The sequence below is a fragment of the Pithys albifrons genome, chromosome 3 (assembly GCF_047495875.1).
Source record: "Pithys albifrons albifrons isolate INPA30051 chromosome 3, PitAlb_v1, whole genome shotgun sequence".
Taxonomy (NCBI): domain Eukaryota; kingdom Metazoa; phylum Chordata; class Aves; order Passeriformes; family Thamnophilidae; genus Pithys; species Pithys albifrons.
Window position 1 is genome coordinate 29,491,538 of NC_092460.1, and position 25,040 is coordinate 29,516,577.

At 37.2% G+C, this 25,040-nt stretch overlaps 1 long non-coding RNA gene across 2 annotated transcripts in view; it reads left to right on the forward strand.

The window, feature by feature from the left end:
* The window catches only part of LOC139669317 (uncharacterized), a 61,042-nt gene that overhangs the window by 30,185 nt on the left and 5,817 nt on the right, over positions 1-25,040 (forward strand). The window contains exon 2 of one of the 2 annotated variants that reach the window (XR_011697235.1): positions 6,547-6,677. The exons of the other annotated variant lie outside the window; for it this stretch is intronic. This is a non-coding gene — a long non-coding RNA (uncharacterized lncRNA). The remainder of the gene's footprint in view (positions 1-6,546; positions 6,678-25,040) is intronic. 2 annotated transcript variants of the gene reach the window in all.

The window sequence follows — 25,040 nt, forward strand, 5'->3', positions numbered from 1 at the left end:
GCATGAAGTGATGAAGCCCCTTTGTTCTGGTACAACCTGTCAAGCAATTATTAGAAACTAGTGTACCATGTATTAGAAGTCATAAATTAAGTACACTTGGGCATTTGAAATAGGTATGAGAGGCCAGAGCCAAGATTTTGTAGAGTTAAAGCCAAGATTTTACAAGTTTGACACATCATGTCATTGAACAAAGAAAAGGCAGAAGTCCAACAGTGATGAAGACACTTCAAGACCACCCGAGGGATGAAGTCAGGAGAACACTACCCAAATTTCAAGCCAAAATAAAAGCTCCACCCAAGATTTTGCCCAGTCATTAATATGGAAATGAGAAGGTGTAACTGTGAACTCAAGACTGTAAAAAAGGCTTATTAGACAAAAAAAACAGCCAGGCATGTTTTTGCCCAGTATGAACTGGCTTGCATCCAACATTGTCAATAAATACCTTTGCTGCTAAAAGAATAAAAAAAGTCTCTTAGCAGTTCTTTTGTGCTGTTTTTTGCTATCAATTTCAAAGTCTGACTCCTGGATGTGAGGCAATTAATTTCATATCATAAGGCCTATTTTTAAGGAATATTAGGGATATAAGGTAAGTCTGTGTGCTCAGAAATATGATCTCATGTGAATAGAAGTAGAAGCCTTACTACAATGAATCTTTTGTATTTTATGAACATTTCAAGTAATTGAGCTCACAAAGCTTTTTGTTAAGAAAACAATGCATATTTCATTTTCTTAACACAATAAAAGTTACAATATATCTAAAACCACACCGGAGTGGGGGGGAAGGGTCGTAAATTCTCTCATACATTGCTTTCTAATTTAGTTAATTTACAAGGTACAGTACATAAGTAATTAACTTAGCAAGGGGCTGTGACAATTTAATCTGAGACAGATCTAATAAAATTTAAGTTTCCCTAATTGCTTGATCAGAGAGGAATTGGAATTAGTTTTAAAACACATAGGTAATAGTTCTTTGAATTCCAAGAAAATATTTTAAATATATGTAACTTCTATAGCTGTGCAAACCACATTGTGCAACAATTGTATTGTAAAGTGTTAGTCAAACAGAAATTACTCATTTAGTACTGGGACTCTGTTCTGTTCTTTTATCTCTAGTTAATCCTTCAGGTACTTTTGCAGGCAAGGGAGAGACATCTGTGTTCCAAGTTTAGGACAGGACTCGAGTGTATTAGGCATTTACATTTGTCTCAAATATAAATGAAGTTTATGATTTTCCATCATTTCTGTATGTCATGGTTTCATACTTGGGTTTTTTTTTCCCTTATTTTGTGGAATTTTATTAGCTGAATTGTGCTGGTGATGTTTTCCCCAGAATGCAACTTGTATGCATCTTAGACTATTTAATATTTATGAGGAGACTGCCCTCCCAGAACAGACAATGTGGAGTTTTGCATTCCCATGCTTTCCTACCCTGTCTGGTTACCCACCACTTCTGCTGCTCTCATTTCCTCACAGTAGATGGTTTTTGGTGGAAAAGGGCAGGATGGGATTGACTTACAGCACTCCACTGACAAGAGCATGACAGTACAGAAACTAATTAAACTAAATTATCTAGAGATCAATTTACAGCTGTTGCTTTATAACCTCGAATTCCACAGTCCCAACCGTACATGGAGCATAGATCTCCTGTGCACAGCAGAGCAGCCTCCCTATCTGTTCATTAACACCCAGCACTGAGCACACAGCTTGTTTGTTCCCCTGTGTGTTACCCAAGGCTTCCAGGTACATTTGTTGCCTGGATGCTCAGGATCATTTGGACAGTGCAAATCCTGCTGTGGGCAAAGTATCCAGCCACACATTCACTGTTTGGTTGCATGTTAGCTCTTGGCTGTCTCTTCTTTCTCACAAAGTTGCACAGAGGTAGAAGGTGTAACACTTTGTTTAAGTGTTAAAATTCAAGAAGAAAACACGAGTAGGTTCCCTCCTAATATGTTCCCAAGCAAACTTGCATTTCAGACATAGCACATAAAGCATTTCTACAGAATATTCTGTAGCATCTCTTTCCTTTTCACCACCCAGCAATGGATTTCATATTGTTCTGATTACAGCCAAAGGGGAAATCAGCACAAATTCTTTAATCAGACACATCCATAGAGTGTTCTTTTGCAGACATATTTTGAGTGTTATCAACTACTTTCACATTCAGCTTAGTCACAAAGCAGATTTCAAATTGTACTGTCAGCAGCAACCCAACAATAGAAACCAACAGAAAATTAAGAAGTCATTTAATTGGGTGAAAGCAATTGAGAGCTATCTGTTACCAAGGCAATCAAAACCTTCTGTGCCCCAGAAATTACATGATATTGTGATGCTTTAATCACCAAAAATCTCTTACATACCTCACATCCAACTACAGAAACGACTGCTTAAATAAAGTTGGTTGTTTTGGGTTTTTTTTAAAGTATCTTAAATTCCCAGCTAGATCAGTACACATGTACTGAAAATCTGCATAAATTAAAGGAGATGTTAAAGCACTAGTTTACAATACAAGGGAACTGAGATTTGGCACCCTACATTTTCCTCATGTTATCTTGAGCAGTTCACTGATGACTAGATTTATAACAGTATCTGACATTTAAAGATGTAGGCAGACACCTAGTGAGATTTGCAAAAACATCAATTTGGATGCATAATTTTCACAGGTTTTTTTCACTTCAGTAGGTGCTGTAATCCATGGATAGCATCCCTCCAGTCTCAGTGGATTTTATGTCTATGCTCTCCTTGCCTGTCCAGAGGGGGAAAAAAACAGGTCTCCATTTGGGCTGGTTTATCCCACTGCTGTATAACAAATGAACAATTGTGATTCACATGAAATGTATTACTTCAGTGATCCCAAATAATTAAAGGTAATTGCAAGCACACAGCAGGAGGGAATGTTATATTGAGGCATGTTATATTGCACTCTGTAATTCAGAGTGAAGAGAGTCGGCCTCTGATATACTGGGGTTGAAATTACTCATACTTGGTAAGAAACAGATATTAAAAATACATTGCTGTACATGTCACTATTAAGTGCACTCTAAAAATTACTTCTTTAAGGATGTACAGCCCTGGTAATTCCTTTTGATATCTCCTTGTTGAGTTCTGAATCATTTGTCCAACCAGTGTCAAACAGGAGAATTCAAAGTGGAGTTCGCTTCCAAAGGAAAGAGTGACTATGAAAACTATCTATTACATACAGGTCCTATTCCCAGTGCTTTGGCAGTGGACATGGCTCCCAGGCTCTAAAATAGTCATTACTTTTGCTTACTGGACAGATTAAAATCTCTATAAAAGTGGTATTTAATTCTGGAAGCCTTCATTTTGAATCAATTCATTTTGGTCTAAACCATGTTGGTATAATAAAGCTGCACACACCGAAGTACTTGTTGAATTAAATTCTTAGCCTTTCACAGATTTGGAAATCAGAACCTACTACCATAAAACTTATGTTGCCCACATTTCCTACACTTTTGTCTCCACTTTTTTAGTGGAGAAATGTGCAGTCTTCTCAGTTCCTCAGATTTGCTATAGGACCAGGTTTTCAATTAGGCACTTACACTGATTGTAGCTACCAGAAAATGAAGTTCTATAAGCTCAATACTCAAAAGAAGTGGAAGCAAGAAACATTCACCATGAAATCCTTATTTCCATTCAAGTACCTGCTAATGTGCATTTTTTTTCTGTGGCCTGGGATGTTCTTGAGACAAAATCCTGACTGTTCTATCACCCTCCATTGTCCACGGGAGATTAGCCGGAAGGGCTCCTTCCAGCACAAATTCACTTAGACTTTTTCCCACGAAGAGGAAAATCATTTGCTGCTACTCTTCCTACAGCATAGCCCAGCTGTTCAGGAAAGAAGGAAGCCCAAAGAAGTTATTTATCTCTAAAACCACCTGGTTTCCCTTGGCAATTAAACCAAATCATGGAAGGAAGGTGGAAGGATGGCCAAGTGCCCATACAGAGAAGGTCCAAGTCTGTGATCTACTGCCTATGCCATGATTTAGACAGAGATGGTATGTCCTTTAACCAAGGTTATAAAGCTCTCCATGTCATTTCCAAACATGTGTCTCCTACACAGTAGCCCAACTTGCTGCCCTTACTCCATACTGCAATTTGATGTGCCAGTTCATATCTTTCTAGGATTTCCATTTCTTGCTAAGAAATTAAGAAGACAAAAGAGCAGTAGAAAAGCTCCTGTAATGAAGCTGGTGACTTTTTCCCCTTCAGTGAAGTTTTTCCAGTGTATATCTAATTTCAAAACCAGATCATATGCCATTTTTAATGAAAATATTCTTTTTTGCATTTTTCAGACTTTTGCATTGAAGTTACAAAATATTTTGTTTGGGATTTAAAATGCCTCCCTCTTCCTAAGGAACGACATCTTCATAGCCCTTTTCTTAGAAAACTAGAAGCATTTGGAGGTTAGGTAAGGACAAACTCTGGTAGATGACTCAGACACCTTCTGCTTCTCCTCATCTGGCATCTAGCAGCCTGTCATCTTGTGTTTTTTCCACACTTAGCTATGCAAAAGAAGATTTTCTTTAAAAACTTCAACAAACAAAAAGTCTCCCTCCATTTTTAACACAGGTTCATATGAAACATCTTAGAAAATTACAAGTAAGGGGCTTCTCCCGTGATTTTCAATACTGCTAAGAAATTTTCTTGCAACTGAATGTATAGTACTATCCAAATGATCAAGGAAACTGAAACCCTGTCTATATTATAAAATCTTTTCATTTTCAGGTATCTTGGTACTACTGCAAAATTCTGCTTTTGTCTCCAGGAATGGGCAATGTCTCTGACAGGCACATCACTATACAAGCCACCCAGTATAGCTAATGCTGTTTCTGTCCTCTTCATGCATACAAACTCCCCTGAGCAGTGACTCTCAAACCAACCCTGCATTACTGATCACTTCTGGTGGACCACAATTTCCCAGAAACTTTTCTTTAGGAGAGCTGTATTAGTAGAAACTCACTTTGCCCCATACTCTGAGAAACTAAGACCTATCATCTTTTCTTGGTAATCTCTGCAAGTCTGGAACAGAAAACCTTTTCTTTTCTTTCATCTGTCTTAGCCCTCTCAGTCATCTTGGAGAAACTCCTTTTGAAGATCCACAAGCAAATCCTTGGTATCACTACATGGACACAACTTTTCATGGTGGATGCACAGATTACGAGAAATGTATTTATAAAGACCATGCTTTTCTGTCTTTCTGGTTTTAAAGAAGAAAGGGGAATATTTTTAAGGCCTAAATTTCACCTACTTCTGTGAACAAAGTGATTCACAAGGTGAAAGGCATGAAAGGCATTGAATTAGGACCTTTCAAGATCCAGCCTGTCAGAAACACTAGATTTAGAGGTTAAAGTGGAATTTAGGCTGATTGAGTATGACTAACAATCTTCAGCAACATAAAGCAATTCTTAGAAGCTCTAAATCACCAACAATGTGTTCTCAGTGATGAAATAGTAAGATACCAGTAAAATTCAACTGACATTTTAAATATAAAATGGAATTGAAAATTAAATCTACAAGACTTGAAAGCCAGATTGCCCATGTGGACATATTACTCTATGCACAATCAAAGCTCAGATGATGATTTTTGTTACAATGTAACTTTGAAAGTCTCTTCTGTGGTCAGCCCATGCATCCACCTCTATCCAGACTATTTCTCACACTGCAGCCCCTGTCTACCTGGAAAAAACTACCTTCAAACAAAATTTAACCTCCAGATAAACTTTCTAAAACAAATAATGATTCAAGGCATAGGACTAAGTGTCATTTATGTCTTCTGTATTCAAACAAGATTTTTTAAGGCTGGAAAAATCTTTAAGCTGCTGTAAAAGGGGGTGAGCCAGCTTGGTATTGAGACACAGAGCACTGGAATTTCTAGTTTGAACAGTTTTCAGATGTGACACAAAGTGGTTACAGAAAGAACAGCTCCTCTAAGGAGTTCCCAAACCCCTCAAAAACCTGTATCAGTGGTGCCAGTGCACTAACTGGGAGAACCAACAACCAAGATGTCTTCACCATGAAGATGATCCATAGTACTGTTAAAAAAAAAAAAAAGAAAGAAAGAAAAAAAAAACCAAACCCACAAACATTTACTGAAAAACATAAGTTAGGTAATAAGCACATGATGCAATTACACTAACACCTTCTGAGAACTCTGATTTTAAATTCCTCACTGATAATGAAACTATCCATTGAGAGACCAGTCAAACTTTAACAAGAATGTCTTATGATGTTAGTAGCAGTGACAGGTGAGAGGCACAGCCATAAAAGGTCTAACCAGTCATTTGTGTTACTTGACTGCTTAAGGTGGGCTTTTAAAGAGAAGAGCAAGTTGAATCAAAGAGAAATGAAGGGCAAACACATGTCCTCTCTGATCTGGGCTGAGTACAGCAGGAAAACGATTGATTGGTTATTCCAAAGACTTATTTTCCGGGCAGTGAACACAAAAATAAACCCTAATGAAAAGTCTTGGAAAATAAATGCCTGGATTTTGTTTTGGCTAGTTTACCATGTATATTTTCCTTTCCCCAGCAGTGGCATCATGCCCATGCTTCGGATCTGCAGCAGGCCCAGGCGCAGGAGGACAGCAGGGAAAGGAAAGATAAGAAAAGCTTTGCTGACGGTCAGTTGACCCAGCTGCCCTGGACGATGAGCTGCTGAAGGTACTGAGGCTGCTGCCCAGCTTTACAGTCCCATAGGGAAAAAATTGATCCAGTGCTAAAAATAATTTCAAACCATGTATTTAAGGCAAAAACCAGGAAGAACACACCCCTTAACATTTCAGTGAATATCATCAGGCTTGTTTTAAATAATTTTACACATGCTTGTTGGGGTGTATCTTGTATAGAGCAGGGGTTTTGTTTAACTCGTGTTGTCTTCACCTGTTTTTAATAATGTTCACTGTATTTTCTCACATAGGACACACAGTTAAGCACAGACACACTTTTTACGACCTTACTTACAAACTTATGGTAATAGTATTTTCAATGTTAAGACCAATGGCAATATTAAGAGGCTCAAAAATGACATTTTTATAACAAAATCAACACAGTAATATACTTCTGTACTTAGTTAAAAGTTATCCTTGATAGCCAAATTTGCATAGTAATGTACCTTTTCAGTTAGTTAAAATTTATCCTCCTCTTCTAAAAACATTTAGATTACAGAGGCTAGTATTCAAGTAGACTAAGACAGAATTCTACTTAGTCTCTCATGGACTCTGCCACTAATCCTCTTGTCATTGTTTTCTCAGAAATATTTATGAGATACAACGTTATACTGTGGTACTGTTGCAATCGATGGCAAACTGCCCACGGGCTTCAGCAAGGTCACTGCCTCTTCTTCCCCTATGATAAATGGTTAACCCAGAGGTAAAGGGACAAGAGACAAAAGTCTCGTGTATTTAACTAGTTCCTCATGCTTTTCCTGCCTTTTAATAATATTTCTTCTATAGCTACACCACTATTTAAAAAGTTACTGCGGCAGTGCCTTATTTGGTCCAGTTGCTTGTGCACTTCTACACAGTGACCAGAAAAAATTGTGACTGGGATTTTTTGGTAGGGCTGAGTTTTGGTTTTTTTATGAAAAAAATCTTTTTTCCTGGAAGTAAATAAACTGATTAGCTGCCCTTTTACAGGAATTCCATCATGGAACGATATAATACTGCAACACTAAGTGCTTTGTTATTATTTTTTTTCTTAATTTAATTGTCTTTTGTGCCCTTAGAACTCCATTACAGAGACCAGAAAAGCTATTAGTAGTACGGTATGTAAAGTGGGAATTGTCTCTTGCCCTGTGGCCATGATTTAGCAAAGTACTTAAGCCACTTACCTAATGTCATGCAAATTGTCTTAAAGTGCATTGGCAAACGCTGATGTTACCGCTAAAAGTGTGTTTCAGTACATTGCTGAAGAGGAATGCAATTACTCATCTCTTTAAAATTAAGCACATCAGTAGCTCTTGCGGTGTAGGTCCTCCTCATACCTGCCAGAGATGCCGTAGCTAATCTTTTCTTTCTGTTACTATTTTCTAAGCGCAGGTACAATCCTACTTTGCAAGAAGCCAAATATTTTGACACACCAGGTAGTCTGGGCCTTCAGGGCTTGTGAATGTGGCTCTTCAGGGTATCTCGATGCTGACTGTGCTTTGCTAGAAAATCACCAGGTAGTGAAGGTTTCACCTTGCTAACTTCAGCAGTCTGCAAAGTTTACGTCTTCACTTTTATTGAGGTCCCTTACAGTCAGCAGAGAGAAACGGGAACATGTAAGCAATGATACAAGTGCCTCATTATAGATGTGTACTTGGGAATGACAGGAAGTAACTATTTCTTTTCAGTGATCATAAAGTCAGTCTTGGGGATCAGTTTGTGTGGTAAATACTGATTTCCATCATAGCTCCTCTGACTAAAGTAGTTGGCATACCAGAGGTGGCATAAACAGGAATTCAGGCACCCACAAATGTCAGAGTTGGGCAGACATCTAATCACTGTAGGAGCATTAGACACCTTAAAACCTCTAGAACTCCCACTGCTTTATTGTGGATGCTGTCCCATAGTCCACATCCCTCCTTTTCCCTTCTGATGAGGGATTCAGTATATTCCATGTAGGGTCCCTTGCATGGATTGAATCTCAGTGAACAAAGTGAGAAAAGTGTTAAATAGATTAAATCTAGATTGAGATACATGATATGTTAGTGCGTTTACTGGATCCATAAATACAAGGTACACAGCCCTCAACGTCTGCCTTTATGAAAAAAATATTTGAGTACCTCCAGTTAACTTCTAAACCACATATATAAATGTGTACAATGGGAAATAAATCATAGCAACTAAAGTATTTCCCTCCTCATAAATCAGTGTATTCCCAGTAAGCAGCTTACACATTATAGGTTTTTCACACCCACCCATATGCATTTTACTTCTATTTAAGCTGAAATAAGAGGCTGAGATGCCAAAATGCTTTCTTTTACTGCCAGAAAAAAATAATGGGACAGAGCCAAGATGTCTGTTTTTAGAAATTGTTATTAGAGCACAACTCTCCATTCTGTTTGCATAGTACTCATACCACCACACTAGAAAGGTTCAGGTCCACGGGTAACAGAGAAAGTATCTCATCATTGTCGATACTCATCATAGGCAAACTGGGAAGAAAACTAAAATGTTTAGGATTGAGTAAATCATCCGTGTTCCTCCTTTGAAGGGGTGCTGCCAAAGGGAATTTCACAGCTAGACAGGATTTTAGCTTTTAATGCTTCTGTAAATGTAACCTATTCTCTGAATATCACATGTGTATTTATGTTTGACTCTTTTTTTGAATGGACTCAGATTATGAAGTGGCTGAAATGGCTTGGTATTGAGGATTTGCCTGCTGTATTTTTCAAATACTCTCTGGAATTTTTAATTGCCAGAGAGTAAAGCAACAATATTTTCAGTTTTCCTTCAAAAACTTACAATTTCAGGACTCTTGGAAGCTGCCTAGGAGAGAAAATACTCCATATACCATTAGAGTTTGGTATATCTGACTTGGGCAATAACTTGATATGTGCTGTTCTGGTTTTGTATGTTCATGGTCATTGATCTAAGCAGGTCAAACAACCCTATGGAAGCCCAGTCACAGGGCAGACAATTATTTCTATGAAATAAGTCATAATAAAAAGTACAAAGTTAATTGAGTCATAGGAGATCAGTTGTTCATAAATTCATATCAATCGGCCTTAATTATACTATTTTCACCTAAATTTGTTATGAAACTGTTCCATTACTTTTAACTGACACTATATCAAATTGACTATAATGAGCCACTAATCCCTTTAATGCTCTTACATTTTGACATCAGCTTCAAACCCTCTAGAACATCCCCTGTATTTTAATGTAGTTAAATCAGTGCTCTCTATCATGGTTTAACTCCAGTAGGCAACTAAGCACCACTCAGTTTTTGTGCCTACTCACTTGCAGGACACTGTGAGGCACAGGAGAGTCCTTGACACTGTCTAAGACCTGCTCAGCAGTAACTAAAATGTTGTTTATCAGAGGTAGATTTGTCCGTCAGGGCAGCAAGTCTGTATTCCTTTGATAACTCCATATTTGTATTAGATTTTGGGTTTATTTTAATAATTCTATGTGCATTTAGATTTTGAGAGACAGATTTGGTGACAATAGAGGGACTAAATTTTGCCTATATAGTTCATGCAGAAAAGCTGAAGTTTCAGTTATGGTTATTATTATAAAATAGATATATAATCAGAGCCTGTGTGTGCTTAAGCCCCTGCTTCACAGACACCTCTACAAGTAAGCATATTTAATTCAAAAATAAAACTAATAATCTTATCAGGCCCATCAATATGCAAAATAAAATTCCATTTTTGCCTGGTTATAATTTTGGAATCAATTTTGTTTCAATTAAAATCATTTAGGTGATCAATACAGTTATTAGCATATTTATGTGTTACAAAAGTCAAATTAACATGGAAACAGAAAAGTTTCCATTACTGGAAACAACATTAGCTGACATCACTGCATTTTTTATTTACACAGTCATTAGCAAAATTTGTTTTGGATCTCCAAGTAAGTGTTTTTTTCTCACATTGGCCATTCATACTTTCACAAATATTTATATATTATAGGAGGAGATCATATCATCAATTCATCTGACTGATGACTGCAGATAACCCATCAATCTGTTAATAAGATAATTTATTTTAGTCAAGACCAGAACATAATTACTTCTGTTTCAATAGCAGTCATTCTCTGCCATATTTAAAAGCATAACATCTTCGTTTTCCTAATGATCTGATAAAATACTATGAAGATTATTTGGTTTTGAGGCATAAATTGGGCCCTTAAGTATTTCTATTTCAAGTAAACCCCATTGCTATTTGCAATAAATCTGTCCTTTTCAGAAGCACTGCTGATTGGCCCCCTGACTTATTAACTCATTTTAGAGTCTCTCCTAATGTTATGGAAAACGTTAGAAAACAATTTGAGGTGTAATATATGGCACAGGCCTGCTAATAGCAAATGCAACACTATAAAACAGTCTCATTCCAATTCTTATTTTGCGATAAATATAACAAATTTGAGCTTAAGTAGGAATAGATGGATGCCAAAAAGGAAGTGGGGAAGGTTACTTTTCAGAATGAAATATAAAAGGTGAGGAGAAGAGAGCAGGAATAGTTGATGGAGCTAGAGAAAGGGATTAATTCATTAGAGGTGATTGTATTCTACAACATTCTGTCCATTAGCTTTTCCCCTGGAAAAAAACAAAAACAAAAAACCCTGCTATTTTGATGCATTTCTCACTATTAGTTTCAACAAAGGAAAGTAGAAGCACTTGGATAAAATATTTCAGTTTGTCCAATCTTTAAAAATTAAAACAAAACACTGGAATGGTAAAAATAATAGGTCTTAGTGTGTATATATATTTTCTAATATATATATATTGTTAAGCATATACCATTACACTTTTGACTGGAGCTAAGATGCAAAAATATAAAGTGTTAAACCCCTTCTTCTAAACATGGTTCTCCTGGGAAACTTTCAATGAGAAACAAACAACATTCGGTTGCTCTCTCTCTCTCATATTTTATATTCTCTTCCCCACATTATTAAATGGATCTCGAGTCTAAGAGGGCTGTAAAACAATTATTGTGTCAGTGGTTCTAGGGGGGAAAAAAGAAATTTTATCACTGCAGTTGAAAAATACCTCATAAAATATGCAGCAGCATCTCTTTCAATATGTAGATGGTTTCTGAAAGACCTTATTAAATCTTTAAAATACTTGTGAGATAGCAACTTTGTCTAAAACAGCTTACAGGAATGTGCATTCCAGTAGTCATCTGTTCTACAACCTCTGCCAGGGCACTTAACCCCTTTGAACTACTTTCTCCCTATCTCTGATGCATATGCTAAAAATCCAGAGGAGAAAAGTTCTCAGAGTTTTTACCAGATTTTAGCTTGTTATTGAGGAGATCTGCTTCATTCTTGGGGAAATTTGAGTGCTCTGGAGATAAAAGGCACTTTTTATTACTCCTCATTCTCTAGGGAGCGCAGGGAGACAGCTGTGACCTCCACAGCAACTCACAGGCTCTTAAACAACATTTAAGCTGTGGTGCTTCTGTTTCATTCATGCACAGAGTTGTGAATGATCAACTACCTCTAGAAAGAATCCCGTTGTTTTCCCTAGTACAGTAGTGGATTTAGGTCTGTATTTATGTATTAACTGGGGCCTTTCTAAGAGATAATTCAGAAACATCTTCACATTCTCTAATTTTAGCCCTATGGTGGCTCCACCTTTGTCTCTGTCCCATAGCTTCCATTTTCAGAACCTGTCTACTGCCATACAGAACAGGATCTCCACAAGCCACCTTATCATCCAGAAAAAAAATTTGGGAAAACTTAGATTAGTTTGAATCTGATGCTTTTTACTGGTTTTTCTTAAATGGGTTGCATACCCCAAAGTTTACTGGAATTTATTAAAAAGGTATTTAATAATGCCCAAAAAAATAATGTGACATTTTACTTATAATTTTCCAGGTATCAAATTTTTTCATTTAGGCCTTCCTGCTCCAGTGAGACATTTTAAGTAATACTGATGTGGATTATTCTGAGTTAGTGCATTTCAACAGGAAAGGAATGGTGAGCTCAGTAAAGTCCACAGGTATTTATTTGTAAGGGTATAAAGTCTTCAAAGATTCATACTTCTATACATAGCAATAGTGAGAATAACATAAAAGAGTAAGTATTTTGAGTCTGCAAGAGTTAAAGTTATGATGGCATTATCATCATAAAAAGCCCTTTTCAACCTGTTCATATATTTTGAGAGACATTTCCTTTTTAATACATTTTTTCCTGAGAAATATCTTTTCAAAAGAAACATGAAAAAACTTTCTCCAAAATCTTACTAAAGGTTTTGTTATGGTTGTCATTACAATAATAATTGTTGTGATAAGATAATATTATTAATTATTATAGTAGTAGTAACAATAGCAATAATAAGAACTTACTCTCCTAAATTTTTTTGCTGCATGTGATAAAAACAACCCTTTGCATTTTGGCCAACATTGCTGCAACTGTGTGGATTCACTTGGCACTGAGAATACCCAAATTATGCAAAACTGATTATATTTTATCATCCCTCTCTGTGTAAGGTTTCACATACAATTTATCTATTGATATACAAGACTCCTGGTAGGAACAGAGTTGCACAGCATTGCACCAGGGACTGTGAAGAATTTCTTGAGGAACATAGTTCTGGGAAGAACCGCCTCTCAGTTTAAGACAGGCCATGCCACAGAGACACTGACCGTAGGTGTGTGAAAAGATGCCAGGAAAAGGAAACAAGCTTTGGAAATGGTTTGGACATCAACCTCAGACTGTCTTGGTGGTGCTATCAGTTAAAATCCCAGCAGATAGAAGAGCAGAACAGGCTACTAAGAAATGAGGCAGGCAAGGCAGTACTTAGAATCACAGAATAATACAACGTAAAGAGGTTGGAAGGGACCTTAAAGATCATCCAGTCACAGTTCCCTCTTCAATGGGCAGGGGCACCTCCCACTGGACCAGGTTGCTCCAGGCCTTCTCTAACCTGGCTTTGAATACTGCCAGGATTGGGGTATCCATGACCAACCTGGGAAACTTGTCCCAGTGTATCACCACCCTCACAGTAAAAAATTTCTTCCTAATATCAAACCTAAGTTTCACTCTTTCAATTTGTAGACTTTACTCCTTGTTCTATCACTACAGTCTCTTTGTCAGGAATTGTAGTGATAGGACAAGGAGTAACTTCATGAAGCTGAGGAAGGTGTTTATGGCCACGCTGGCACAAATGTTTGGACACAGTGGTAAGACAGACACAGAATTCCTGTTTTACAGGGAATGATGACTTCCAGACCAGCCTTTCTTCACTTGAGCTGAGCCCATGGTCTGCCTGTTTCAGGTTACAAAAATGTGGGATGGTTGACCTCCATACTGTTATACCTGGTGTAGGTGGATCAGCACCCTGATGGCTTCTTGGAGCCTGAGGAGCACTCAACAAACTGTGATTATTCAGACTGCATTTAAAATACTGATGAGAAGTCAATCCTTTAAGTGAGGACTCTTGCAGTTAGCTCAACCTCGCACTATGTCACCGCTACCCGCCTGAAATACAGTACCCAGCTAGATGACCCAGTGATTCAAAATTATTCTGGTAAAACATGTGAATTGAGACAGCAGAATGGAGAAAAGATATTGTTTGCTACCTCTACTTAAACTGTCTAGCATTGCAGAAGATGCAGGTGTCATGCATTTGGCCACTGTGGTCAGTGATGGTGTTCACTAACTTGCATTTGTGACCAGCAAAAACTCACACAAACAGAACTTACTGTTTCATTTACAAGTACCCTCTTACACAGCCAAGGCCTCATTCAGGTGGGTGCCAGGTGAGAACATGAATCCTATTTGCCATTCTGCAGGGGTGGCTGTGCTGAGAGCACCTGAAAGCCAATAGCAGAACCCAGCTCATAAAAGTCCACAAGTCTATCCTGTCCTGAAGCATTCCCAAGGGATAATCCAAAATATGTTTGCTGCATTCAAACTTCCCGGGAAGTTTGTTGGGGAAGGAAATTCAAAGCATTAGAGAAAGTTCAAGTAAAAGCTCCTGCACTGGAAATGGAGTCTGAGATGGGTTGCCAGAACTAGCCATCCAAAATCTGGAGTCCTGTCCTGTGGGAAGAACTGAGCATAGCTTTTAGTTTTGTGTGGAGGCAGCTGCCATTTGTCTTAATAAAGATTAGTTCAATCTTCTCCCTGTTTCCTGAGTGCCTAAACAAGTTAACCTCCACCCTTTGTAAGTTTAATTTCCTGAACAGCCTGCAGGATGAGAAGTCCATTTAAGTTCATCCTTCCAAATACACATGAGCTTTCCAGGGCTGCTAGAAGCTCTGCCAGCATAATAAACACATCCTGTGTGCTTTTATAACACTTACCTCAGACAATACTACTTTAATGTGTACAACTAAAAATCTACCCTTTTCAGCAAGGCTGGTTAATGAATTTGAAAATTATTTTATAAAAGCCACTCATGAAAAATTTCAAAGACCCTTCCATTTTGCAGTGTTCCAAAGCAGCTTCTTGTTTGTGAAAATATGTATTTTAAACTGATTTCAGCTTCTTATAGAGCTATTAATTTATGAAAAGTAGTTTTCTGTGCAAAATTTACAGGAAGATTCAAATTTGGACGCTATCTTTCAATATTTCTTCAGTGTTTTGTTATAAATATTGCAAATATTTGAAGGGCATATGTTTTTCTTATCCCAAAGCTTTGTTTATAATTTAAAAGAGGGTGAGAGCGTCCCCTTTTTTTTCAGAAGTTACTCCAACATGGTCTAACTCTCTGTACATGTCACTCTCTTTTTATACAGTTTTTAAAACAAAAAAAAACATCCTATGCCTAAGTCCTTCTTCAAGCTTAGCGGGAGAGAGGCTCCCTCCTGTGGAATGTGAGGTTTCCATAATGTTTCACTTGCACATTAAAAATCTTCTAAGGAAGTAAGAAATGCTCTATTTAGTTATAAATTAGTTAAATTTTTGAGGCAATCAAGAAAACAGGATAGCTGGACATAAAGATACTATTAATTTTTTTGAGATTAAAAGATCTGGGCATTAAACTCTTAGCGAAATCTCAGCAGAATGTCTCGCCAAATTTATTTCCATAGAATAGAAATTTCTCCCTTTATTTGAAAAGGTTGGTCTAGAAATCTTACTAAAGGTTGCTATTTTCAAATTTTCCAAGGGAAGGTCAAGCAGATTTGAAATAACTAACAAGAAAAAATGGAGTGATGCAGGAATTTTCATTTAAGAAGAGCAGAACTGAATAGTTATGAGACAAAATAAGTCAAGAATAATCAGAAAACTCCCTCGAGAGCATCCTCTCTTTGTTCTCCTCTTCTGTTTAAAGAAAAGCAATAGACTTTGTGTATTTGGAGATTTGCAAAACTGATTTGCATATGGATGATGCTGATTTTAGTCAATATTTTCCCTTTTTTTTTTTCTCAGGGGTAAGGACTTCTGCTTAAATACTGAATAAGTGGTAGTTCTCAGGTATTTACCTCAAGCATTCCATTAAAGTTTTTTTAAACCTTATTATCAACATTTTATAGATTAATTTTATTTTTATTTTATTTTTCTCCTTTACCCTAATATGCTTTAAAAAAGCTTGGAGCATTCTTAGGGCAGTAGGACATTCATTGAAGAAAATGGTGTTGTTTGAATACCATTAAAGAATGCATTTTTAAATACATTTGGTTTGGGGTTCTTTTTGGTCCTTTTTAATGAATCATATATATGCAATATCATTACCACATTTCCAGTGGTACATTTCTTACTGTTCATCACATTTTTAAAGAGCCTAGTGTGGTCTGGTTATATAAAATAATCAGAAAATTTAATCAAAGAGAAATATTTGTCTGAGTTTTTGATTAGTCTCATTAGACTTTTTTTATGTTGCATTGCAACATTACCTCGATATTGTAATAGGAAAGAAAGGAAACACAAACCAATAAATAAATAAGATACATCCCTTATATTATTTCAATTCTTAACAACCTATTTCAGCTTAGATAAGCAAATTTCTGTGCTTTTTATCTTAGTTAAACAGGAGCTACCACAATGAAGATAAGCAAAGCATTCTAGCATGCATATCTATGAGGTTTGTAGGAATATAATTTATCAATAATTATAGACAACAGGTATTTCAGATACAGAACTCTTGTAAAGAATTGGTTTACAATTTGGAATAAATATACTCCAGTGGATCTGGCATTTGAAAGTTGATTAATTGCTCTCATTGTCAGGCCAGTTGCTCTTCCTGAATAAGTTAGTCATGCTCAGGTGTTACTGCATTATAGAGCTAAAACCCCCTGGGTATTAAGTTCAGTTTCTGTTCTCAGGGGCTATATTCCATTAATTTCATCACTGGTGCACAGTAGGCACTGTCCAATTTATTCTTTAAGCTGGTGTATTACTTCTTAATAAGGTAATCATAGTGTATGTTCTGTTTCCTAAATAGAATGAGTGAGAAACATATGGGGCGGGGGGGGAACACAGCCTGCCCTGCTCACTGCTGTGCTGCCAGCCCTGAGCAGCTGATTCAACATTTACTTTGTTCTTTTCCTTTTCTCCACAATTTTATCAAATCACAGCTCCAGCCACTTTGATGTCAGTCTCATATTCCAGGTTGAGGCTGACGTGCAAACAGAGGTTTTTACAATTTTCTGTGTATGACCTCTGATTGTAACAAGAAAATTTAAATTCAATAAAATATAAAAACACTTATGTTCATCTTCCAGATACGGTGTTGAACCTGTTTCATTTAGGCAAACCACACCATATTTTTAAATCACTGATATTTTAATGAAATACATGATATTAATTTATAAATAGTAATAAACAAAACATTGCATTAGTATGAGTGAACAATCTCCTTACATGAAGGATACTGAAGCTGTGCCCACTGATTTTAATATGCTGGGAATTGCTAAATGTCCTATTTCTTAACTCAACAGATACATCTCTAAGTGTTCAGTGTAAGCCAGTGGTACATATATATGTTTATAAAACAAATCTTCTACTACTATTCAGAGAAAGGACAGTAACATAAACTCAGTATATGTTTATAACACACCTGGCTCCTCAGCTTAAATTCCATCTTTCCATGGTAAAGTGGCAAGTTATCTCACTCCTGATCAAAATGGCTCATGAAAGTCTCAATAATTACACAGAAGTAATTTCATTTTAGAAGCTACGCAAGAAGAAAGATGAGCATCCACATATTAAAATCCAATACTGCAAAATCAGATCCAGCTGTAAAATTAGCACTCAACTAAATAATCTGCTCAGTGTAGCAATTCTGACTGCAAGCATAATCGCTCCTCTTGTAATTAATTTTAATTAGATGAAAATAGGTATATCAGTTTAGTAAACAAACCTTAATAAACATAATCAAGAATGGCACTGCATCAAAATCTCCTGATAACACTTTCTTTTCTGCCACTAGGTACTTACATTCATCTATTTTTATCAAATACATATTTAATTGCATTTCTGCAAGAATAAGAATTTTGTAATATGTGATTTGTGTTAAAGGCATAACTTTTTTTCAATTACAGTTACTATATGAATTTGCCTATGCCTTAAACAGGTGGATCAGAAATTAAATTACATGCAAATTACATCCTGAAATTAGACAATATTATTTTAATTACATTTTGGAACTTGACCTGGACAATCTCACAGAACAGTTGAGATTGGAAGGGATGTTGGAAGGCCATCTAGTCCAATCCCCCGCTCAGAGCAACATCAGCCAGAGCAGGTTGCTCGGGGTTATGTCAAACCAGGTTTAGTGTAGGATTGAAGAACCACAAGATCTCCAGACAACTTTGTTGCAGAGGGTGAGCACACTCACAGCATTCTTGCACTGAACACCACTGAGATTCCATGAGTGATAAAAGTGGCAGCATCAGGGTTTGTATCAGTGATTCTTGGCACAGACCCTGTGAAAACCAAATGGATTTGTGATGTTTGTGATTTCTTTACTCATCCAGAGTGTGTGGGGAGGATTTCACTGTATTTTGGTCTAGAGCAGGGTGTGGTTATTTGCCAGTGTGTTTGGTTTTCCAGACTCTCAGCTGTACTCAGGGCAGGGTGGGTCCCACACAGACATTTTTAACTTGAGGCTGTCCTTGAAAAAAGACACCTAAGTAAAGTCCCTCCCAGATGTATACGGCAAACTTCATTGTGCAAAGCTATTCTGGTCCCCTTTCCTCTTTCCTGGTACCAAAAGTTACGACTTGGTGGCAATCTCAGCCTGTTACTTCAGTAGGAATGATGTTTTGGCAAAGTGTGAAACACCTGCGTGCCTCTGCCATACTGCTGCCCCACTTGAGCTCAGATATCACTGCCAAGTCTCCTCAGCTCTGAAAGACACTGAAGTAGTTCCTACACATAAGCACATCCATGCGCTTTTGTTGAACGTTTTGTCATGTCATGCAGGCAACCTCTCTTGCTGTTTCTTAAACTTAAGTAATACTTATGTATTCCTATTGGATTATTTTTGGTGGCAGCAAAAGAAACAAGTCAGTATTGGTGAAAAAGAACTTCTACTGAACTTGGTTAAAAAGTTCAGACTTCTGTGCTGTGTGGAATGACAACAGAGTGTTTCCAAGCCACAGAATATGCTCCACACTTCAGACACTTCATCTAGAAATATGTCTGTAGAATGCCTAAATCTTGACATCTGAACCTGTGCATAAATCTCACCGTCAGGCCATGTACATCTTCTAGCTCCTGTCTTACCTCTGCCAGTCCCATTGATGTACCTCAACTCTTCATCACCTCAAGCAACGGTGGACACCAAATTTTCAGATTAATTTAGGACACATGAATGAGACCTTTGGTAGCCTATGGAATGATATCCTGTACCTCTTTCATTCCCTCTTAATAGTCCAACCCATACCTGGATTCAATAAGAAGTAGCAAGAAAATGAGGGGACATTTTAAGTCATCTCCATTCTGTGGTTATATAAGCCTGTAGATGTCTCAGGATTTGGTCTAAAAGTTCATTGAATTTCATTTGAACCAGTTAATAGTGTGAGAAGTTTGTTCAGCTGATGCAGGAATGACTGAGAGCGTTGCTAAGTTCAAACACAGAGCACAACCCATAGAGTACGATAAAACAGGGCATTTAGATAAGCCATATTCCTCTGTGAGCTCCTTTGAGTACTAAAATGTGCTCACCTCTGGGGTTTTCCATCCGTCAAGGACTGAAGCAGGTACTTCTGCTGCCCCGTGAACATCCCAAACCACTTCCAAGTGCACAGTGAGAGGATGTCCCATTCTCAATATTCCCAACTGGAGGAGTGTGGTGTGAGACAGACCAGTCCAGGGATTCTTTTTCCCTTACTTTCTACTAGCCTGCATCTTGCTGATGGAGCATATAGTTACTTGTGCTCAGGTCACTGTTGGAAAATAAAATCCATACCAAAACGAAGGACCGGCATAGCTCAGGAATATGACAAAAGACCATATTCAGACTGACTTAGCACAAACCTAAGAAAGGCTTGATAAAATCAAAGAGAAATGTCCGTCCAGACTGTACTCATTTACTTACAAATGAGTGTTAGGCCAATTTGGAAGTTGCATTTTTGAACCCTAGGGAAATTTGTTCGGCTCTGCTTTTCTTACTCAGGTGAGGATAAGCACACTTGAGAAAATGTATCAGTCCTGGTAACAGCTAACACTTTGAGGCAATGTGAAGCTGGATTTATTTTATCACTGAAATTTTATATTTTTAATTTTACTAATTACTCATGATAGTGACACAATTAGGTGCTTTTAAGATCAACACCCCTACTTTTTTTTACAGAAATGGTGTGGCAGATGGAACTGAAGTGTAAGATAGTCCAACATTACAATTTAATCATCTGCCTTAACCAAGGTTTAGAGGATTTTCATTCCAAGGAGAAAAGTGTAAATAAAACTGTTATGGTCCATTGCATTTTTAGTATCTACTGAGGCTGAAAATAAAGGTCACTTTTAATGATTTGTGAAAATTACCCTGGTCAATTAAAAGTTGTCCTCTTGGTCTCATCTCATACAAACAACCTAATACAACAGGGTAATAAATGCCAGCCCCTGAGAGTCCACTGGGATTTTAACTGGTGTTATAAATTCCTGAAATTGTTGGCCCTAGACAGTTTTGATCTCCCCCTTCTCTTGCCTCATGAAAATCACTACAGCTTGGAGGACACAGAGATCCCCACCTCTTGCCTCAGCATCTATAATAACAAAAGTGAAAGCCCTTTCTTCAACCTTGGCCATCTCCTGGTTTTACCTCAGGTATAACACAGAACTTCTGCTGCATCCTGTTTGGAAAATCTGTGGTAGAAGAGCTGTGACTGACCTTTGCACCTCACCAATATCTATATCACCTTTCTTGACTGTGTTTTATCATTTTTACCATATCCTTGGATAGCAAATTACAATTTTAACTGATCTTTAACCTTTTGTGGAAAAAGAGTAGATTAAAAAGGGTTGTGCAGAGGGATCATGAGCCATGATCATATATCATTTCTTCCAGAGAACTTTCTGTGTCATGTTCACCATACAGAGCAGTAATCACTTGAAAAGGTGTTTTTGTTGCTTAGGAGTACGTTGGGGTTTCTTCTATATGACACATGCTGAATTATATTTTTGACATTTGCAACTCTAGTGACATCAGTCATCCACCTGATAACCTTAATACAGAATCATAGAATGGCTTATGTTAGAATGGATCATGATAAGCTTATCTAGTTCTAAGCCCCCTGTCAGGGACAGGAACACCATCCACTAGACCAGGTTGCTCAAAGCCGCATCCAACCTGGCCTTGAACACTTCCAGGGATGGGACATCCACAACTTCTCTGGGCAATCTGTACCAGTGCCTCACCATCAGTAAAGAATTTTTTCTTAATATCTAATCTAAACCCATGCTCTTTCAATTTAAAGCCATCACTCCTTGTCCTATCATTCCATGCCCTTATAGAAAGTCCTTGTCCCTCTCTCTTGTAGCACATTTAGACATTGCAAGGTGCTCTAATGTGTCCCCAGAGCCTTCTCTTCTCCAGGCTGAACAACCCCAATTCTCTCAGCCTGTCTTTACAGCAAAGGTGCTCCAGTCCACTGATCAGCTTAGTGGCTCTCCTCTGGACTCACTCCAACAGATCTATGTTTACCTCTCTCTCCCCACAGGTTCATCCAGAATCCTCCTTTGAGTTTTAATCTTTTATTTTTTAACTACAATTTTTTTCACAACTGCAGAACTCTGTGAACATGTGAGCCAATCTGTAACAGTTAATTGAGAGTTCTGATTTGCATGATTTTGGATTGTATGCTTCAGTTCTTTTTTATTTGACAATTATGAAGTTAATTAAATAATTCTGAACCAAAGTAAAAATTAGAACTAGGCAACGTATGAATTGATATTAGTCTATGCATCCCACATAATACTTGTAAAATGCCTTTTTATTTCTCAACTGTAGGGCAGTTAGTGTATTTTCATTGTCGGATGATAGTTTAACAATATTTGAGTGTGAGATCAAATTGGTGTTTAAATAAGTCTTATGTTTGGCCTGTTTTGCTTTGTTTTGTTTTGTTTTGCTTTGTTTTGTTTTGTTTTGTTTTGTTTTGTTTTAATGAAGCACAATTTAGCTTTCTCAACAAAAGATTTCCTGTGTAGGTTTGAAACATTTAAACCAAATAAAACCCAAAAAGTAATATGAAGATGGCTTCAGAAAGACCTAATTTAATCTAAAAAATGAGATTTAGAGTTAACTACACACATACACAAAAAGTATATGGTAGGAAAAAGCCTAATGTTACAAGGTGTCTGGTTTTCTGCCTCCTTGATTTTGTTTATGCTCATCACTCAGGTATGTTGCAAATGTCAGCACTGAGACAAAAAACATTCCCTGTTTCACAAGCATAAAAAGTACACACCACTGGTCATATTCAAGGCAGCTGTTAAATAAGAGCAAAAGAAGAAGAGAAGAAGGAGAAGGAGAGAAAGAGGAAAAAAAAAAAAGAAAAAGAAAAAAGTGGCTGCAGCAGTCCCTGAAATTTTTAGTTCATTCTCTGCAGAGCCATCTTTTGATCCCTTTACCAGCACAATTAATCTGAAAGAGGCATAATGTATTTCTCTTGCTGTCTTTAAAACACTGAAGGATTAAATTAACATTCAAAACTATAAGATATCTTATTGGAAAAACAAGCAAGCAATCATTTGGTATCAAAACCAAGTCCTAAGTAATCAATATTTTAAGCCCTATGAAACTTCAGAAATTAAATATGCTGTATGTTTTAATATTGCCAAGCAGTTAAAGTACCCTGCTTTCCATCTTTATTTGCAAAAAAAACATTTCTTCAGACACTCCTGATGTTACTGAGGATTATATTACTGAAAAATCAGTTAAAGCAGGCATCAGACAGAAGTGAGCCTAAAGCACTACAAATCAGAACATGAAAGCATAGCTGACAACAGAATATTGCCTGGAAATAGGAAGTGTTATTTCAGCTAATATTGCTATCCATCCAAAGCAGAACTGTGTAGAACAGAAAATACAAGACTTGTTCTAAGGAAGCTGCTAGTACAGAGTAAGACAGAAAGAATGTCTTACTCTAGCTGCTAGTACAGAGTAAGACAGAAAGAATGTAGTAAAATGACCTCCTTTTAGCACTGCTCTGAGTAAATGTTACATATAATATTGAGATTTTTATGCACATCGTTTTGAATTTTTTTTTTTAAGATTTCACATATGAGAATACAGAGTTGTACCTCCATTTTATATTTCCTTCACAAAACAATTTTACACAATTACAAGGAAATAGAACAGGTCAGGTTTTATCCATATGAATATATTTGTGATTTATACTTTCCAGTTGATGGCCAAGGCAGATATTGAGAAAAGCCCATTGGGAATTTGGTTACCTTCAGCTGTCATGGAAAATACACACAGAATGTTCATACTCAGCATTTTTTGGCAAAACCATTTAATTCTTCAATTCCAATTTCTTCAAATTGTAGTCTCCTTTCTTTCATTCCAGTTTTATATGGAGAATAAAAACATACTTTCAAGATTAATGTCACAGCATTAACTTCTGATTTGCAAAAGAAGCTGGAGTTTACTGCTGAGATTGGCCAATCCTTCATCTGAGTAATTTTGAAAATTCAGCTTACTGCAGTTAGGTCCACATAAAGTTCCTTCAGTGTATTTACTGATCATAATCTGAAGTTTTTATCATATCAATAGGCATTTATAAAACAGATGAGTCATTTTGCAATAATTTGGAATAGTCCTTCACTGCCCTGTGATGCTTCTCCTTTCATTGTTTGCTCTCTTGCCTCTTTCAGCTGACGAAACCTCTGCCCTTATTTTTTCACTCTGATCCTTTCCACTGCAAATTTTCCTGTAAGTTATTTATTGCCACATTTGTGTTGGCCAGGCTACAACAGTACATATTCTACATGTGTCTTAGTTCTGACATTTTCTTAACTCAAAATCCTTGAATTTATAACCTTGGTGTTCTTTTCCTGTCATTCTCTTAATTAAAGCTGCGAGCTTTAATCTATATTGTATGTCAATGATTAGAGAACTTTTATGCCAGGTACTAATTCCCAAGGAGGGAACCTTTCAACAATGTTCACTATCTCATGTGATTAGATAGAGCAATTCCAGGTGCCCTCTCCCCTGATAGATTCACAGAAAAGTCTCTAAAGAGGGGGTAAGCAAAATCCAGTGAGCACTGTCTCTGGTCCTAATACTTGTCTCATTCAGCAATTAGTTCTCAGCAACAAAGTCAGGAAAAAACAGACACCGGCTGACAAGTATTTTTGTGTTTACAGAGCTAGGTTGCCTCCTCCTCCTCTTCCTCTGCACTTCCTCCCTAATTGTCTCTTTCCTTTTCAGCTGAAACATCTCTAGGCCAGTCATAGCACTTCTCTCACATCTCTTCCACTCAGCATGACTAGTCTCCTGTTGCATCTTTTCCTTCAGCAGATGGCATATTCATGGCTAATAAACACTAATACATGTGCCTAACCAGCCATTCCTCACAGTCCCTGTGGTGTTGCTGCTCCCTTTGATGTTTCTCATCCTTACTGGTCTTCATCTTACAAAATAAAGCCACCAAAATCACTGCATCCTAGTCTTGTGGATTAATATAGACCACCAAAGATGGAAGAGTCACATGAACACACAAAAAACAAAATTAAATACTCAACAACCTGTAAGAACTTGCTTTCCTACATTGCTTTTCTGGGAAGTTCAGGGAAATGTCATCTGGTTGCAGACTTTGTACAGGCTGAGGAGGGGTAAAATCTGATAAAAGCTAGCTGGTCAACAACTCCCAGGGAAGAAAATCTCATGTTTTGTGAAGATATAAGAGATTGGGGAAAATCACTCCAGACACTGTGTGGCAGCACAGGAAGAACAAAGAACAGCAGAGTGGAAACTCAT